Source organism: Oncorhynchus mykiss, chromosome 1, assembly GCF_013265735.2.
Source record: "Oncorhynchus mykiss isolate Arlee chromosome 1, USDA_OmykA_1.1, whole genome shotgun sequence".
In the NCBI taxonomy this organism is placed as follows: Eukaryota; Metazoa; Chordata; class Actinopteri; order Salmoniformes; family Salmonidae; genus Oncorhynchus; species Oncorhynchus mykiss.
The window spans coordinates 32,648,876-32,664,490 of record NC_048565.1 but is presented as its reverse complement, the minus strand read 5'-3'; the positions used below and the strand labels follow the sequence as shown (position 1 = coordinate 32,664,490).

The 15,615-nt window shown below is 42.7% G+C and overlaps 1 protein-coding gene across 3 annotated transcripts in view; it reads left to right on the top strand.

Annotated features, from left to right (window-relative positions):
* The window catches only part of LOC110532201 (FERM domain-containing protein 4A), a 204,184-nt gene that overhangs the window by 69,959 nt on the left and 118,610 nt on the right, over positions 1–15,615 (top strand). The window lies entirely within an intron of this gene.

The following is a 15,615-nucleotide window of genomic DNA, read 5'->3' as shown; positions in this document are numbered from 1 at the left end:
TGGTAGAGGGAGAGATGAATGAGGAGAAGGAAGTAGAGGAGTGGTAGAGGGAGAGATGAGTGAGGAGAAGGAAGTATAGGAGTGGTAGAGGGAGAGATGAATGAGGAGAAGGAAGTAGAGGAGTGGTAGAGGGAGAGATGAATGAGGAGAAGGAAGTAGAGGAGTGGTAGAGGGAGAGATGAGTGAGGAGAAGGAAGTAGAGGAGTGGTAGAGAGAGAGATGAGCACCTCAGAGAAGTAGAACACTTCAGTGTGTGTGTGTGTGTGTGTGTGTGTGTGTGTGTGTGTGTTTGTGTGTGTGTGTGTGTTTGTGTGTCCAGACGTGCTGCTGCTGACAGACTGTTTCACGCCCCAGTGCTCTTGACCCCAGACTGATGCCTCACTGACCTCTGACATGTACGTCTCCAGAGAAGGACTGGAAGGGGGAGGGAGGGAAAGAGAGAAGAGGCAGAGGAAGGAGTGAAAGGCATGGAGGCTTAGAAAGTGGGCATGAAAGAGGAGAGAAGGATCGTTAAAAAAGAGAAGAAAATAATGTAGCCAAACGTATTGTAGAAATGTCGGAGCAGAGTAGACTGTGGTCGCGGTCATGCGGTCAGAGTTATAAACCACTTTCAGAACCCTTAAAGACTCTGCTCTTAATGATGTGACCACACAGACAGATGCTATTTTCAGATCTCAATGCCACATTTCCAAACAGTTTATGCAAGTTTTATTAAAATCTGCTAGTGATGTCCTACACACAGAGCAACAGTTAATAGTTAGAATCATCTAATTGATCAAATGGTAGATCACCTTTGACACTGGTGTGTAGTGAATTAAAAACCCATTTGCAATGTTAACATTAGCTTTTACGATATGTGACTCGATTCAGGAAACTAGGCGTATGTTGCAAGTCACGACTTCACAGGAGAGCCGTTTGAACTTAAAAAAATGTTTTTATCTAAATGCATTTTTTTGGCAGAAATACCTTCTCGAATATGTGAACTTTCATGTGCCTTTATATCAAACTTCTATGCCATCTGTAAATACAAATAAAATTGATAAATTACGAGCATAGTTGGTTTAGCCACAGAAAAAGTCAACAACCTTCCCGCTAGCCATGATTTGTTGAGATAATAAGTTGGCTGGACATGTCGAGAGATGAGTTTGGATTGGTCTGCCATGTATCACGCGTCTGTCTATTGGAGCTGGTCAGTGTGTCTAGGTAATCATGTCAAACACGGCTTTTTTTTATGTATCTTGTAGTAAAACTGCATAAACCTAATGTCAAGTTAAAGTGTACTGTTAGCGAGCTAATGTTATGTGTATGCTCTCCACTTTCTGGAGGACCGAGTTTTGAAATTAGTAGAATTCAAGTATGATAGCTAAGGCGATGGCGAAAACACCACTCTGGATTACATCTTCAAACTAAGGGCAACCATGCATGGCGTCAGACAGGAAACACGTCCAACCATGATGTATACAGGTAAGATAGTCTAGCTAGCTACATTTTCAGATATTACACGTTTCTAATTTTGACAGTAAGTGGTTTCATTTCAAGTGTACTGTTAGCTAGCTAACATTGTGTACGATCTTATTCTTTGAATATCAGACACATTTGCTTGACTAGTTATAGCTATAGAACCTGGTTGGTTAGCTACCTGCAGGTTCATGCAGGGTAGTAACGTCATGAGTTGTGATTATGGTCCATTGTTTAGCTAGTTAGCTAACGTAACCTAACTTACCTCTGGTAAGCGCTGGTCTGTACAATTGACCTTATTTTAGCGCCCAAAAAACGTAATACTTTCAGATCAACTGTAATATCAATACCATTGTAAAGCACAATTTCTCCCCTTTCCAACAAAATCAATGATTCTCTGCATGATTCAAGAAGGCAATGAGCTCCATCGGGTCTTTTTTTAAATGTCTGGTGAGGAAGCAAAACCTATTGCGTGATAGTGAGAAGGAGAGATGTCGTGTGGGGAAACAGCCTTTTCTTCACACGATCTGTTCAACTTATCACCTTATCGCCTCTAAAATGTAAATAAAACACTATAAAGAGTTTATCCAATCTGTCATTACATACCTATTTGAAGGTTTGTGTCGAATTTGAATCGGGCTTTTAGGGCAGTGTTAAAGTGATCTTCAGAAGTAAACAGCGGATTTTGATTGTCGTGATAGCTTGCAGTGATGACGCAAAAAAGTATCCCCCCTTACCCTGTCCCTGTCCCTTTCTTGTTTTTAAACGATGAGAGAAGTGCTACACCTGGTGGAGAGAGGCTGTAAGACAGAATTAGTTGCTTCATGCGTGCTGTACGTTACGCCATGACACGTCACAATGAAACGTACAGCGTCGGAGGGGCCGGTTTTTTCAACTTTTCTCCAATACTATAGATCCATTACCGTGTCAATCAATGCTTGAATAGGAACGTAGTTCACACCCCAGATTTTGACGTCAACACAGTCGCTACTGTCCCATTTGTTTTATTTGCAGCCTCGTTTGAATGTCACGGTTGCGCACATTTGTACGGAATGGGGTTAGTTTAAGTTACATGTCTTTACAAAAGACTCCACTATGCAAGTATCCATTTCAATAGAATGTCACTGCAACTGTTGATAGACATACTTGCTGGTAAATTCCCTCTGGCTATCTACTCTGATTAGTCTAGCTGGCTACATTTTCAGATATTTTGTATTTCTAATTTTGACAAAGCTTTTTCAGTTCAAGAGTACTGGCTGGCTATCTGGCTGGCTCGCTAACTAACATTACGTAATGCTTTGGGATTCATTGGATCATAGCTACATTTCTTAACCAAAGACCCTCGTTTTAGGGTGCCAGAGCACAGAATAACTGATTAATTTTTGAACGCTCAACACCCGTTGAATATGTCCGGTGTCAGTAAACGTCAGCAACAAAGCGTTATTCAACTGTTGCCAGCAGCATAGTTACAGTCGCCAAAGCTCTGGATAACATGAAAACGGCCTAAACAGCTCTGCTAGGGGGAGTAAAATGGTCAGAGTGTGGTGTTCTCTCATTATGTGTCTGGAAGAAGCTAGCCAATGTTTGCCAGTTCGCTTGAGTGCTTGACTCTCGTTGTCAGGTCAGAGCTTTCGGATCAACCCTACTGACAGCACAGTTTCTGTCACCAAGATAACATAACAACCTAACCAGCTCTGCTAGGGCGAGTAATGTTCAGTGAGCTGTTCTCTCTCTCTCTTAAAAGTCTGGAAGTAGCTGGCAAGTTAGTACAGAACGCTCGGCTCAACCCTTAAAGAGATGGGTGGGGCTAAGCCTTAAGAGGGTATGAACAATGCTGAATGTGTGTAGACAAAGATTGGCTCTCCAAAACATTGAAAGATAGTTTTCTCAAAAGTGAGTTTACAAGTTGATCAACTTTCAAAGCAGAATTACTTTCCCATTGTTCCTCAAATGCAGTGGATGATATACCATTTTGTAGCGCCGAGTCTCTACTTTAATCCAATGTAAAAATAAAAAAAAATGTAAAAAGATTTTCTAATGTTGATATATAAGACCGAATCCAGGTGGTGAGTCACATATTTGCGTCATTGTCCAGCGTTCTGGTCTTACCCATCTATCCCACTGCTCCATCCCCAGTGTAAACCCTGCTGGATGTGGGCCTGTGCCTGAAGGACATGTGTCTGTTGTCATAAAATTTTTATGTGTTCGGGTCAATATTTCCATGTGGACACTCAACATCAACAAAACAAAGGAGATGATTGATCGTGGACTTCAGGAAACAGCAGAGGGAGCATCCCCCCATCCACATCGACGGGACAGTAGTGGAGAAGGTGGAAAGTTTTAAGTTCCTCGCCGTACACATCACGGACAAACTGAAATTATCCCACACAGACAGCGTGGTGAAGAAGGCGCAACAGCGCCTCTTCAACCTCAGGAGGCTGAAGAAATTTGGCCTGTCACCTAAAACACTCACAAACCTTTACAGATGCACAATCGAGAGGATCCTGCTGGGCTGTATCACCGCCTGGTATGGCAACTGCCCCGCCCACAATCACAAGGCTCTCCAGAGGGTATAGTGGTCTACACAACGCATCACAGGGGGAAAACTACTTGCCCTCCAGGACACCTACAGCACCCGATGTCACAGGAAGGCCAAAAAGATCATGAAGGACAACAACCACCCGAGCCACTGCCTGTTCACCCCGTTATCATCCAGAAGGCAAGGTCAGTACAGGTTTATCAAAGCAGGGACCGAGAGACTGAAAAACAACTTCTATCTCAAGGCCATCATACTGTTAAACAGCCACCACTAACATAGAGTGGATGCTGCCAACATATAGACTCAAATCTCTGGCCACTTTAATAGATGTAATAAATAGATGTAATAAAGGTATCACTAGTCACTTTAAGTAACACCACTTTAATAATGTCTACATATCCTACATTACTCATCCCATACGTAAATACTGTATTCTATTCCATCTACTGCATCTTGCCTATGCCACATGGCCATCGCTCATCCATGTATTTATATGTACATATTCTTATTCATCCCTTTACATTTGTGTGTATAAGGTAGTCGTTGTGAATTTGTTAAATTTCTTGTTAGATATTACTGCACTGTCGGAACTAGAAGCACAAGCATTTCGCTACACTCGCATTAACATTTGCTAACCGTGTGTATGTGACCAATAAAATTTGATTTGCTTCTAAACGAGAGTCCCATCGAGACAGCTCATATCATCTCTGGTAAAGCCCATGTTTATAAAGCTCTTTCTCATGGTGACTCAGATGGACTCACATCCTGCTCTTTTTGTTTCTCTCCATTTTGCCTACAGTATGTACACCCACATCCCACTATCTTTCTCTCTCTCTTCCCCCGTCTCTCTGACTCACTCTGTCTCTCTGTTTTTAGATCAGTCAGAGCTGGTTAAAGACAGAGAGAGAGAATGGGTTACATGACATGCCAGTGCCCCCCCCCCACCCCCCCCCCCCCCCCCCCCCCACCCCCCACCCCAAAACAAAAACAGCCCATGCAGACACCTCCAATTTCCAATTTCCTCTCTTCTCTCCTCCCATTCTTCTCCTGGGGGTTATTCTCTCTCTATTACCCATGTTACGTAAGCATCACGTTACAGAGCCAGGACACAGACACACAGAGAGAGACCCCAGCCGTCTGTGTTTATCTGTGAGCAGTGGTGTCCAGGCCTTAATGAGGGGCCACAAAGACCCATTGATAGAGACCCAGTATGAAGAGATCTCACCCCAGCCAAGAGCACCCCGGACAGGCATCAACTGCCCTGGGCGCACCCTCTGCACAAAGACCTCCAGTGTGAACCGAGACCCTGAAAGAGGAGAGAGAGAGAGAGAGAGAGAGAGAGAGAGAGAGAGAGAGAGAGAGAGAGATTATCTGTCTCAAACAGCCTCAAACTTTCTCTCCTCTCCTCCCTCTTTTCTTCCTCATCTTCCTCTTCGTCTGCAGTGCTAAGACTCACCCTCTGCCCTCCCTCAGTCTGACCAGGGCTCAGTTCTCAGATGATTCTTAATGTGGATCAGAGAGGAATATACTGCTATGCTTCTGTTCTGTGGTGACACTTCTGGTCTGGTGTGAGATACAAGGACCGTGACATCAGGGTCTGATATGGAGAGACCTCTCAACTGGAGATAGAAGTGTTTGTTTGATGGCGTTGCACATTCTCTGAGATGATTTGCTGTTTTCTATCTATTCTCTCTCTGTGTTCTATGTGAACGCAAACACCAACAACAGTGGTCAAAGTTCCGGTGAAGGATAATAAGTTGTGTATAAAAGTTCTACAGGGGTGTTCTAAGTTGTCCTGGATGGGGTTTATAGGTTCTAGATCAGAAGAATAATGACGCTGGCCGCACGACTGGAGGACCTAGAGGTCACTCTGGAACATATGCTCATGGACGTATTTGTAAGTGGACACACACACTCTTTCTTTATCTCCTTTCATGTCTCTTCCCTCTCTTTTTTGCCTCTTCCATTTTCTAATGCTCTTTGCCATTGATTGGTTTAATTAAAGAGCTTTTCAAAGCCTTCCACTACCTATCCTTTCCGTCTCTCTCTTCAATCTCCCTCTCTCTGCCTTTCCCTCAGTTTTTTTTCTCTATCTCTTTCCCTTCATCTCTCTCCTCAGTATAACCAGGCTGGTCTCATAGACTTGACATAACATAGTAAACTAAAATCCTGGACGCTCAAATTAGTATGATATGTTACTTTTGGTATGGTTACATAATATAGATGGTAACTTAACTAAAAAATGAAAGGTTTGGTTGGCGTATAAAGCAAACATCTTGCAACACAAAGGTTGCACATTCAAATCTCATCATGGAGAACTTTAGCATTTTAGCTACTTAGCAACTTTGCAAGTACTTAGCATGTTAGCTAACCCTTCCCCTAACCCAGTCCTTCTCAAATAGTGGGGCGCGCCCCCCGGGGAACATGCTTTTTTTTGCCGCAGGGAGTAGGGTTTTTTTGCACCGAAAAAGAGCACAGAGCACAGAGCAGGAGATATGAAGTGCAGATAACAAACCCTTAAGAGGCACATTGGAAAAATACTTAACAGGGATGAAAAGAAAGGCGGAGAGAGACAGAGATAATGAGACAAACGTAAGTCTCCCGAAAGCTAAGACGAGGAAATATGACGAAGCGTATGTAGCGCTTGGCTTCACTGTGACTACGGTGGGAGACGAGGAAAGACCGGCATGTTTACTGTGTCTAAAAATGTTGGCAGTGGACAGCATGAAGCCAAATAAATTAAGCCGTCACTTAAAGACATTTCACCCCAATCACGCTGATAAGCCACTGGAGTTTATTCAGCGAAAACGTGCCGAATATTGACAACAATCGTCCCTCTTTGTGAATGCTACTTCAGTAAACCAGCGAGCACTGTTAGCATCACATAGCAGAGGAGCTGATACTGCCTGCAGCATTAGACATGGTCTCTGTCATGCTGGATGACGCAAGTGCTGCAAAAATAAAAGTACTTCCCTGAAAACAGTTCCCAATATGACTGGGTGAGAGATCCTTTCAATGCACCAACTCCAACTGGTTTCAGCTCTGCAGAGGACGACCAGTTCATTGATATGACGTCTGACTCCACATTGAGACTGAGGTTCACATCACAGACACTGAGTGAATTCTGGCTGAGTGTAGAGCGGCAGTATCCACTCTTAGGGCAGAGGGCCATGGGCATTCTTCTTCCTATTGCAACATCTTATCTTTGTGAGACTGGCTTCTCTGCTGTTGCTGCACTGAAGACCAAGTACAGGTCCCAGCTAAACATTGAGCAGGAGCTGAGTGTTGCAGTATCATGCTTCAAACCCCGCTTCGAAAAGCTGCGCTCTGCAAAACGTGCTCATTGTAGCCATTAATCCTGACTTCCTCATTTTGATAAAAGAAATCAGCACAAATTGTTTTATTCATTTTTGTTTTATAGGTCAAAGTGTTTCATATATTGTGCTCCTGAGTTAATGTTGCTGATCAATTTGAATGTATTATTATTTATTGATTATATTTTATTTTATTTTTCAGTATCAAATACAATGGATACAATGTTATGCAGAGGTGTACTTATAACAATTTTATAGACAAATGATACTATTTACAGTCGCGGCGGAGAGTTGGGGGACAAGAAATGTTTACTTCTTCTTAGGGAAATAATTGAGAAGCACTGCCCTAACCCTAACCTTAACCTTTTAACCTAACTCCATACCCTAACCCTAACCTTAACCCTAACCATAACCTTAACTCCTAACCCTAACCATAACCTTAACTCCTAACCCTAACCCTACCCTTAACTTTTTAACCTAACTCCATACCCTAACCCTAACCTTAACCTTAACCCTAACCATAACCTTAACTCCTAACCCTAACCATAACCTTTACTCCTAACCCTAACCATAACCTTAACTCCTAACCCTAACCCTAACCTTAACTCCTAACCCGAACCTTAACCTTAACTCCTAACCCTAACCTTAACTCCTACTCTAACCTTAACCTTAACCCTAACCCTAACCTTAGCCCTAACCCTAACCCTAACCCTAACCTTAACTCCTAACCCTAACGTTAACCCTAATCTTAACCTTAACCCTAACCTTAAAACTAACCTTATCACAATTTGTAACATATCATATGAAATGGATGATGGACATCCATAAATGAATACATGCCATACCAAACGTAACATACCATACTAACTTGAGCTTTGCAGATTTTGTTTGCTATGGTACATCTACCCCTGAGTCCAGGTTTGTATGGTTAGAGGCCAGCATATGTTCATGTCCCTGTCCAGATGTTTGGACTAATCAGTACAGAGAAGAGTGGAGCGATTATACTAGTAGAAGCCAGGGGTATGGACTGTTCAGCATGCACTGAGTAGGTTTGGGTTAGAGTGGTATAAGCCAATACACTGTTGTAGATGGTTGCTATAGCTCAGTTGTTTGGAACATGGTGCTGGAAGTTCTGAAGTTGTACTAAGGTTTCCTGTGCTCTTTGTGTGTGAGTGAGTGAGTGAGTGAGTGAGTGAGTGAGTGAGTGAGTGAGTGAGTGAGTGAGTGAGTGAGTGAGTGAGTGAGTGAGTGAGTGAGTGAGTGAGTGAAAGAGAGCTAATGCTTCAGTAGCAGTAGATCATAGCAGCCCCTGTGGTCTATTAAGCTTAGATAGACAATACACTGTGTTCAGTAACCACACAGGACAGATACACACACACACACCTGCATGATGTAAATATGACTTTCCCTTTGTAGCTTTGTTTCCATGATAAGTTGAGTCATTAAGATGCAGTTTCACAAAATTCAAACATTTCTTACAATGCATTGATAGCCGAGCTGTACAACATTGATCTCTGTACAATATTGACGTCAGCACAACATTGATGTGATTACAACACCAACATCAACACAACACTGATGTCAGTACAAGATGTCAGCACAACGTTTACCAATTTGAAGTTTGAGGTCAGCCAAATGTTATATAACTGCATGATGTGAATATGAAAGAAATGATGTGTTTGTGTGTAGCGTTTGAGGCTGGAGGTAAGACTGTGATGTCACAGGAGCGGTTGGAGCAGCATTGGGACTATTATTCATGCTACATGTGAGGTGGAAACTGACAAGCGGAAAGACCACATCCTTCCTCTACACTTCCTCACGGCATCCCAATTAGCAGCCTTATTTCTTTATTTTTCTAATTACTGCAGGAGGCCACAATGCAGAGGCTTATCTGGCCTCTGCATTTGCATTTTTAAATTAGAAATATTTAAATGGCTCTGAGCGATCTGCATACACACCCACAAAAGACTCACTCACACAGTCACACTATGCACTAACAAACATGCAAGCAAGAAAGCACACACGCATGTTCACACTTAAACACCATCAGTCGCAAATGCACACACACACGCGCAAGCAAACTCATTCACAAACACACAAGCACAAACATTTGCATACATTTGAGAAGAGGCCTCCCGAACCTTTACAAGCCACGATGCATAGCATGGCCCGTCCCTCTTTTGCATGTACTGGTGATTGTGTGTGTGGAGTGTGTGTAGTGTCTGAGGATGTGTTAGTACTGTTTTCTCTGTAGATATCGTAAGTAGAGAACATTAGAGTAATGTATCAGAGGACGTTAAAGCAATATACTCCTTCACACGCCAGTGGGCTGAGAAGGATGGTATACCTTTGGGTGTGTGTGTGTGTGTGTGTGTCTGTCTGTGTGTGTGTGTGTGTGTGTGTGTGTGTGCGTGCGTGCGTGCGTGCGTGTGCCATTCTCAGCATTATGTTAGAGTGGGTATTGGAGCGTGACTGTATTTATAATTACAGTACTTGATATGAATGATTTAGTAAGGCTAGCAGGCCCACAGGGGTGAGTTACTTTACTAACATAGAGAAACAGGGACAGCTTCAGGTTGACACAATAGATCTGTCCTCTTGTTTTATAGGAACAGACTTCAGCTGTAGCAGAATATCCCTGCAAAGCAGTGTTCCTTTATGGATGAAGCAGCGTACCACTTGGAATGTCAGATTATTATGGAAATACTATAAATCTCAGAATCTTAATGTATTTCTATGGTAAATTGGATTTTGTTGCCGTATAAATTTTGATATGATTTGTGCGCGTCATGTGGTGTCTGTGATAAACTTACTCTCAGACGACAACACTAATACACTATGAAAGGGACTGGCCATTCACATAGCAAAGCACCATAGCAATGTACAGTTGAAGTCGGAAGTTTACATACACCTTAGCTAAATACATTTAAACTCAGTTTTTTCACAATTCCTGACATTTAATCCTAGTAAGAATTCCCTGTCTTAAGTCAGTTAGGATCACAACTTTATTTTAAGAATGTGAAATGTAAGAATAATAGTATAAAGAATGATTTCAGCTTTTATTTCTTTCACACATTCCCAGTGGGTCAGAAGTTTGCATACACTCAATTAGTATTTGGTACCATTGCCTTTAAATTGTTTAACTTGGGTCAAACGTTTCTGGTAGCCTTCTACAAGCTTCCCACAATAAATTGGGTGAATTGTGGCCCGTTCCTCCTGACAGAGATGGTGTAAAGGAGTCAGGTTTGTAGGCCTCCTTGCTCGCACACGCTTTTTCAGTTCTGACCACAAATTTTCTATAGGATTGAGGTCAGGGCTTTGTCATGGCCACTCCAATACCTTGACTTTGTTGTCCTTAAGCCATTTTGCCACAATTTTGGAAGTATGCTTGGGGTCATTGTCCATTTGGAAGACCACGCTTTAACTTCCTGACTGATGTCTTGAGATGTTGCTTCAATATATCCACATAATTTTCCTCCCTCATGATGCCATCTATTTTGTGAAGTGCACCAGTCCTTCCTGCAGCAAAGCACCCCCACAACATGATGCTGCTAACCCCGTAATTCACGGTTGGGATGGTGTTCTTCGACTTGCAAGCTTCCCCCTTTTTCCTCCAAACATAATGAGGGTCATTATGGCCAAGCAGTTCTATTTTTGTTTCATCAGACCAGAGGACATTTCTCCAAAAAGTATGATCTTTGTCCCCATGTGTAGTTGCAAACCGTATTCTGGCTTTTTTATGGCGGTTTTGGAGCAGTGGCTTCTTCCTTGCTAAGCGGTCTTTCAGGTTATGTCGATATAGGACTCGTTTTACTGTGGATATAGATACTTTTGTACTTGTTTCCTCCAGCATCTTCACAAGGTCCTTTGCTGTTGTTCTGGGATTGATTTGCACTTTTTGCACCAAAGTACATTCATCTCTAGGACAGAACGCGTCTCCTTCCTTAGCAGTATGACGGCTGCGTGGTCCCATGGTAGGTCTTGAAATACATCAAATTATGTAAATTAGCCTATCAGAAGCTTCTAAAGTCATGACATCATTTTCTGGAATTTTCCAAGATGTTGAAAGGCACAGTCAACTTAGTGTTTGTAAACTTCTGACCAACTGGAATTGTGATACAGTGAATTATAAGTGAAATAATCTGTCTGTAAACAATTGTTGGAAAAATTGCTTGTGTCATGCACAAAGTAGATGTCCTAACCGACTTGCCAAATCCATAGTTTGTTAACAAGAAATTTGTGGCGTTGTTGAAAAACAAGTTTTAATGACTCCAACCTAAGTGTAAGTAAACTTACGACTTAAACTGTAAATAACAACATAGCAACAACACCCTCTGGACACTGTATTATCCCCCCATTCTAATATCAAAAGTCTCCATTCATAATATGTGACCGACCGCCTTGATTCGGTCTTATGTAGCAAAATTTGAAATGGTGTTTTTTACATTGGATAAAAGCAGAGACACAGAGCTACAAAATGGTATATCATACATTGCATTTGAGGAATAATGGTAAAGTAATTCTACTTTGAAAGTGAATAAACTTGTAACCTCACCTTTGAGAAAATGGCCTTTGAATTTTTTGGTACCTACTGGAGAACTCGCTCTAGCCCCCACCCAAACTCTGACCATTTTACTCACCCTAGCAGAGCTGGTAAGGCTGTTTTCATGTTATCCAGAGTGTTGGTGACTGTAACTGTGCTGCTGGCAAAAATGTAATTGCACTTGTTTGCCAACGATTACTGACACCGTCCATATTCAACGGGTGTTGAGCGTTCGTAAATGTATCAGTTATTCTGTGCTCTGGCACACTCAGACGAGAGTGCTCTGAAATCAGAGTAGATGGCCAGACTGAATTTACGAACGCACCTGAAATGGTTACTTGCATAGTGGAGTCTTTTCTTAAGACATGTAGCTAGCTAGCTAAACAATGAACCATAATCCCAACTCATGACGTTACTAGCCTGCATGAATCTGCAGGTGGCTAACCAACCACGTTCAATGTTAGCTAGCTAACATTAGGCTCTAACTAGCCAAGCAAATGGCCCTGAGATACAAATAATAATGTTAGCCAGCTAGCTAACAGTGCATTTTAACTTGAAATGAAGAAATTTGAAACGTGTAATAACTGAAAATGGAGCTAGCTAGACTATCTTACCCGTATGCATTATGGATGAACGCGTCTCCTGTCAGATGCCATGGTTGCCCTTAAATTGAAGATGTAATCTGGAGACAGGTGTTTTCTCCTTTAGCTATCATTCTCAAATTCCACTGATTTCAGAACTCGGTCCTCCAGAAAGTGGAAAGCAACACTTACATTGAAATAAATAAAGCTGTGTTAGACAGCATTCCCAACACATACTGACCACCTCCAATAGACAGAAGCATACATATATGGCAGACCAATCCAAACTCATCTCTCACCATGTCCAGCCCACTCAATATCTCAGCCAATCATGGCTAGCGGGAAGGTTGTTGGCTTTTCTGTGGCTAAACCAACTAGGCTTGTAACTTAAACATTTCATTCCTATTTACAGGTGGCATACAAGTTTGGTATTAAGGCATATGAAAGTTCACATGTTCAAGAAGGCATTTCTGCCAAAAACCATTTAGATTTTTTTTTTAAGTTTACGATCAAATGGCTGTCCTGTAAATTAGTGACCCACGAGAGACGTCTAGTTTCCTGAAACAGGTCACAAATGATGCTGTGATGACATTATATCAACCTATGACTTGATACGAAGGGAGAATGAAGGGATAGATCACTTCTCTGTCTCTACAATGAGACCATACAGGATCTTGTCTTCTACAAAGGTTGACAGTCACTTCAGGCAGGAGATGCAGCACCAAGATTAAAAATGCATTCAATCTTCCTGTAGTCTAATTGCGTTACCTCCTTCTCCTATCCTATCCTCTCCTCCCCCTCCCACCTGCCACTTCCTCATCCCTTCTCTCCTCTTCTCCCTTCCTCCCTCACAATGACTGAAACGTATAGAACTCAAATGTATTTGAACTTGAAAATGTGGGCTGGGGTAGGTTGTGGACTAGGGTAGGTTGTGTGTGTGTCCGGTCTCTTCTCTCTCTCTCTCTTTTCTGTGATAAAAACAAAATAAACATAAAAAATGACACACACACAAACACACAGGAGGATGACAGAGAGAGCAGAGCAGAGGCCTCCTAGTCCCCTATGGTGAAGTCATTGTGATGACTTAAGCCCTCATCGAGGGATCTGGGTTCTCCCTCTTTCTCGTGCGCACATACACAGCTGCATTTGTGACCTACCTGAGAGAGTGTGAAATGAGTGCATTATCAGAAAGCAAAAGACAAGCGTGGTTGTGAATGAACAGATAACACAAACACAGGGAACACCATGAGTTGTACAACAGTCAATAGGAGTCATTTCATAGAATGACAGGCAGGCATAACAACAGAAAATCAATGAGTTATAGTGTTTGAGTGTGAGAGATTCATCTCAGTGTGTGTGTGTGTGTGTGTGTGTGTGTGTGTGTGTGTGTGTGTGTGTGTGTGTGTGTGTGTGTGTGTGTGTGTGTGTGTGTGTGTGTGTGTGCCTGCACGCATGTGTTTGTATATGTGTATGTATTTATGTTGCTGAAACTCTGTGCTGGCTAGTATCTGTAACCTTAAACAGAAACAGAAACACAGAAACCTCCTCTTTGTCTGGCAAGAGGATAGAGTCTGGCTAGAGGGCATTTTCCATAAACACACACACACACCTCAGACAAGGGACCATAGGGATGAATCAGAGAGCTGTAGGCAGAGACTGGCTGGGCTCTCAGTAAATTAAAACTAAACAATGCCAAGACTTTACCATGGGGAAGCAGCTCTGCAACTCAGATCACCACTTGAATCATACAACACACACACCCGGTGCATTGTTTGAGGAGAAATCTGGTCTTATTAGTAGTTATTAATGTATTGCTTGTTACGGCATTGTTCTCTCTCTCTCTCTCTCACTTACTCAGTTCTTTGTGTCTGGAGCTGGCTAGGCTGGTTTTGTGGTGATTAGGTCGTTGGGGGAGAGTGTGTGTGTCAGGGGAGAATGTGAAGGGATGGTGGGGGTAACTTTATGTCTTAGACGGTAGGGTTCTGATGAAATTCATGTCTGTGAATTGCTCATATGTGTGTCTCTGCATTTTATGTGTGTGTGTGTGTGTGTGTGTGTGTGTGTGTGTGTGTGTGTGTGTGTGTGTGTGTGTGTGTGTGTGTGTGTGTGTGTGTGTGTGTGTGTGTGTGTGTGTGTGTGTGTGTGTGTTTTTGTCCCGTGTGTCAGGGTGTTGTGAAGCAGGTCATTGTGCATCTTGCCTGAGGCATAAAATGATTTATTCTCCCCCTGTTAAGATTAGGTGTGAACTTGAGGCCTTTATCATTACTGTTTTCGGACTGAAAGATTCCTTCAAAATGTTTATCACTTAATCAGAAAATATTACCCAATTTAGCTTACACAGAGGATGGACTCATTGCAGTCTTTACTAGTTAATTATGGACAACCATGTCATTGTTCCTCCTGATGAACAAGATAAAACAGGATATCTTCCGACAAAGTACATGATTGATCTAAGGCATCACAGAGAAGTGTTTTCATTTCAGACATGTCTGACAGTGAAAAGGGATGCGTAGTTCTTTTCATCTTCCTCCAGTTGGAGTCTCTGAGTCTGAACTCTGTGGCAGCACACTCTAGGGTTATATATAGCCCTCTGATATTTCTCATGTAGGCCACACACACACACGCACACACACACACACACACGCACACACGCACGCACGCGCACGCGCACACACGCATGCGCACGCACACGCACGCATACGCACACACACGCACATGTAGGTATTGAATAAATGATGCTTAGTGGGGGTTACTAGTGAAGACGATCTCTGTGTGTGTGTGTATGTGTTTCAGACACTTCTAGTACCATGCAACACACACGGGGACGGGGGTTTGGGGGAGTGAGACTTTTAGGGGGCTGCTTATTTAATCTAGATGTGTGTGTGTGTGTGTGTGTGTGTGTGTGTGTGTGTGTGTGTGTGTGTGTGTGTGTGTGTGTGTGTGTGTGTGTGTGTGTGTGTGTGTGTGTGTGTGTGTGTGTGTGTGTGGGTGTGTGTGTGTGTGGGTGTGTGTGTGTGTGTGTGTGTGTGTCGAACCCTGGTCTTCTGTATGCCTCAAGAACACCTTAGCCCACTGAGAAAGGATTAGATCTAGGAGATCTGGGAGCTAACATAAGTCTTCAGGCAAGCTTACTCATCACACAAGCGTAGTCCACCAAACCACCTCCGCTACTCCTGTGTG